The 4,588-nt window shown below is 39.4% G+C and overlaps 1 long non-coding RNA gene across 1 annotated transcript in view; it reads right to left on the bottom strand.

The window, feature by feature from the left end:
• Positions 1–1,422: 1,422 nt before the first annotated feature.
• The window catches only part of LOC105807597, a 94,792-nt gene continuing 91,626 nt past the window's right edge, over positions 1,423–4,588 (bottom strand). Inside the window, exon 3 of the long non-coding RNA XR_001137338.1 lies at positions 1,423–1,505. This is a non-coding gene — a long non-coding RNA (uncharacterized LOC105807597). The remainder of the gene's footprint in view (positions 1,506–4,588) is intronic.

A 4,588-nucleotide genomic window follows, 5' to 3' on the forward strand; every position in this document is an offset into this window, starting at 1 on the left:
GGAAACTATCTAAACGTCTGGCAACTATAAAATAGATACATAACTGAATACCATTAGAGGAAGGAGAATGAAAAAAATAAATGACTACAGGCAGTATCAGATGGATTTCACAAACATAACAAGCAAAACAATCCAGATGCAAAAGAGCATATACTGTAGGATTCTATTCATGAATTTTAAAAAACAGGCAAAACTAAACAAAGTCAGCATATTGGTTACTCCTGGGAGCATGAGGGAAGGAAGACTCTGGGGTGCTGGTAATTTTCTATTAATTGAGGCACCGGTTACAGAGGTGTGTCTACTTTGTGACAATGACGCCATCAAGCCATCCGCTTACAATGTGTGTGCACTTTCCTCTATGTGTAAGATATTTCAATAAAGAGCCAACTCAGAGAGACCCCTGAGATCATCTGGTCTGGTCTGTGCCCCTTAGTTGGCAGAGGAGTAACTGTGTCCCATGGAGCTTAAATATCTCAACGACACAGAGGAAATCCACAGAAGGGCTGATACTGGCCATCAGATCTCTTAACTCCCCACACAGGTACCAAAGCTACCTCTCGAACATGGGAGAATGCTTCTCTAACCTCCTTCTTTGCTGTGACTATAGCTGAGGTTTCCAAGGATTAGGATCACATTCCTCTTAAGAACATAACCCAGAAGGCTCCAGTCTCCTATTGACATCCACGCCAAGAAGAGCATCTAAATACTATTTCGGATATGGCAAATCAGAAAAAGACAGACAGTGCCGTGCTCACGCTGATTGGCTATGTGACCTCTGGCATGCTCCTTCCCTCTCCCTGACCTTCGAGATCCTCATCTGTTAATAGATCACTGAACTATTAACTCCTACTCTGCAAGGGTGCCATGAGGATAAGGTCATAGCGTCAGAGCAGCATCTGGTACTCAGAAAAAGTGTCTGCAGAATGAACACTGAATTGAATTAATCAAATGCTTGTCACTTGGTAGAAGCCCGATAAATAGTAGTTATTACCAAGCAAGAGGGATAGGGAGAAAGGGAGTACACGGGCTTGTAAAAACCACTACCTCATTTCCTAAGCCTACTGAGTCATTAACGGGTTGACCAACAATTCTCACTGGCATAGATGAGGCGCAGAAATGGCCTGTGAGGAAGAGCAATGAAGGACTTGAGAGGATTGTGCCTGGTAGGATTGCGCTACCAGCTCTGTGTTTCCCTTTGTGGGGCCGAATAAAAGATGTGCCACACCACGTCTAAATCCTACAACCACCTAGGCTAGTCACATCACTGTTATAATTAAAAAGTTTTTAAAGGCAAGAGAGAAGGTAGAAACTCTCTTAGACTTAATGAACAGACGACTAGAAAAACATTCACGCACTGAGAGAGAAAGGTTTTAAAGATGTCAGAAATAAACAATGGTGAGGGGTGAGTTTACTTACGTTTTCAAAAAACAGGTTTAATACCGATTTTTTTAGCTCTTCAAATCTTGACTATACTAAGCAAACTGATCCACATAAGTTCTTTTATACTGAAAAGAAACAAATATATAAATGACAAATTAGAACTAATTTCAAATGATAGCACACAGAGAAAAAAAATAAAAGCTATCAACAGTAAATTATCATATAAACAAGGAACATCAAACTAGATAATATGGGGGTCATTAAAACCAGAAAATATGAATTAAGGACTTCCTTCCATCTATTCTTCCTCTTTCTTCCTCTCCCCATCCGGCATTACCTCCCTCCCTCTCTTCCTTCCTCAGTTACTGGACAACCTCAAATATTCCTTTAAGACACATCGTCTGCTGAAACCATCACCGTTAGTTTTTACAGCACAAAGTACGTAGCACATGGTAGGTACTCTATGAATGAACGTTGAGTAAATGAATGGACCATAGTTTTACAATATTTAGTTGTTAAGGTGAAAAAAATGAAATGTTTGTAATTTATTATTTGTCAAAAAAGAACAGTGTGTGGACAATATGCATCAACGTGCACTATACTTCACACTCGTGTTTCTGATTCCCTTATCTCTTTTAAATAACTCATATTTTAAAAATATTCCATTATATATGGACACATATATCTACATCATGATATAGTAATAACATATATTAATATTTTGGTAGTAAAAGACTATTTAAGAACAGTAAAAGTTCCTTTTGAGATGCTCCTTCTTCAAATACCTCATAACTACCTATATCCAAAGGAGAAAACAAGGTGTCTCCAAGATAAATATAAGAGATGCTGCCACACGTTTTTCAAATGCATATATAGTCCGGTCCAGTCTTAGACAAAAATCACGATGTAAGAACGTGGCTGTTTCCTTCTCTCTCTGCCCTTTTGAGGATTCAGTAACCCCAGATGCTTAATCAAGCAGGGAAGCAACAGCATCAGCTCCAAGGCCGCAACAGCTTAATGCGTATCCTTCCTGAGGATATTTGAATTTTTTTTTTTAAGAAAGTGCTTCAGAAAAGGCAGATGCTCAACATCAAAATAAAATGCATCACTGACAATGGAATTTCAGGCATGGATGGGGGTGCAGACTGCCTTCATGGAATTTCTCAACAGCCCATCAAATCATCCCAGGTAATCATGTGTCCATTCTACCTTCTCCTAAAGCTGGCTTCATATATGGCCCATACATAGACATCGGTCCTGGCAAATTTTAAATAATTAATGATACATACACAAGCAAGCTGATTTTAAGACAGGCATGTGCTCCAAAAGTAAACAGTTACATTAATCAGCAGTTCTCAAAGTGAGCTCCTAGGAACCCCACCCTATAAGTGCTTCCGAGAACAGAGGCAGGAGTGAGATGTGTGGCAGCGAGTGGACAGCGCAATTTCACCTTTTTCTATTTCATACTTTGAACCAAGTTGGAGGAGTGGTTCTTTGAGCTGCTTATGAAAGGGTTGAAATAATCAATGTAATCAAAAAATAATGAGGTTAAAAGCTACTGTAGAAAATCCCAGTGAGTTCATAATACACCAAAATCCAACCAGCACCTGTCACAGGGCCTCCATGGGAAGATATGACCAGCCACGGAGCTAGGGCACAGGTCAGCCCAGGTCAGAGCTGGGCCTCCTCTTCCTCCCTACTCAGCCCCTTCATCTCCTGTCCTGAAACAATGAGCAGAAGGAAAGACACTACACTTCCATAAGGACCTGAACCAACAGCAAGGGGGCGAGATCAGGGTGGGGAGAGCCCGTGGATATTCCAGAGATGGGGAGGCAGGGTGCCCCAGCAGCGAACAAGACACAGTGGCTTTCTGCCACTCACTCACCCCCCAGGCCCTGCCCCAATCCAATCCCCAACAGCCTCTGCTGAAAATTACATGGCCAAGGTTAAGGTTTACATGCTTCGTCTAATGTCAGGGCTTTCAGGCAGGAATGCGAAAAGAGAAAATTAGTAGAACGGTTTAAAGAGAAGAAATACATGTTCTCTAAGGCCCAATTCAAAACAACATGTAAAATGCAAAAAAAAAAACAAAAAACCAAAAACGGAGGAGTTGCATTATGAGAAAGTAAGCATTGCCTGAACTTGCCCCAAGGAAACACGTTAACTAAGAGGCATTGAGTATATTCAATACCTCCCTCAGCACAGAGCTCCAATTCTTTGGCCCAACCAGGACTGAATACATAAAAACATTTCTAAACACGAACCATTATATTTTTTGAGTTTTCATCATAGACCTTGTTTAAGTAAGTCAAAGATGTGCTTTGTTATACAATTTTGATCGAATGCAAGAGACTTTAGTCATTTCCTCAGAAACAGACCTAACTATAAATACTAACAAGCACAGCCATGCACAAAACAGCTCACTGACAAATTCAATTTAAAAACAGGAACACATTATCAAACTGAAAAGCCATAAAAAAATCCAAACCCATGCAAACAACATTCCTAGAACAAAAAACCCTTAGTGTAATGACAAGCATAATTACAAATAGCTTTTTATTTGACTCACAAACCTGTCCTGTACAGAAGGAAAAAAAATATAGTCTATGCTTGTATACATTTAGTAAAACAAGCCCTTAACATCTTGCCCACAACCTTAGGTTTCAAATTTCAAGAAAATTCGCCAACCGTTAAATGACTTCTATATATCCCTTTCAGATGGAAAATGCATTTATTACTATTGCTTATTTTCTAAATCCCTTTGATATTCTAAAGCATGACCATAACTGAGAGTAACATGTTAAACATAATCATCAGGAAGCAAAGTTACTGTTTATTATAATGTATAATGCCATATTTCATGCTTAAAAACTAAATGGAATCCAAAGTCTCCTTTCACATATGACTTAAGTATCTAAAGCAGGGGTCTGTAAGCTGGCCAAATGTGGCCTGCCACCTGTTTTTGTAAATATAATTTTATTGGAACACAGCCACGTCCATTCATTTACATTTTGTCTGTGGCAGATTTTTGCAGGACACAACAGATTTGAGCAGTAATAACACAGACCCGAGGATCCACAAAAAGTATAAAATGTTTATCATCTGGCCCTTTAAGAAAAAGTTTGCTGACCTCTGGTCTTAAAAAACCAGCTACTTCAGCAGACTGTTTTAAAACAAGAAACACTAATCTTGGTTGAGTCATATTGCC

Source organism: Propithecus coquereli, unplaced genomic scaffold (assembly GCF_000956105.1).
Source record: "Propithecus coquereli isolate 6110/MARCELLA unplaced genomic scaffold, Pcoq_1.0 Scaffold16, whole genome shotgun sequence".
NCBI lineage: Eukaryota > Metazoa > Chordata > Mammalia > Primates > Indriidae > Propithecus > Propithecus coquereli.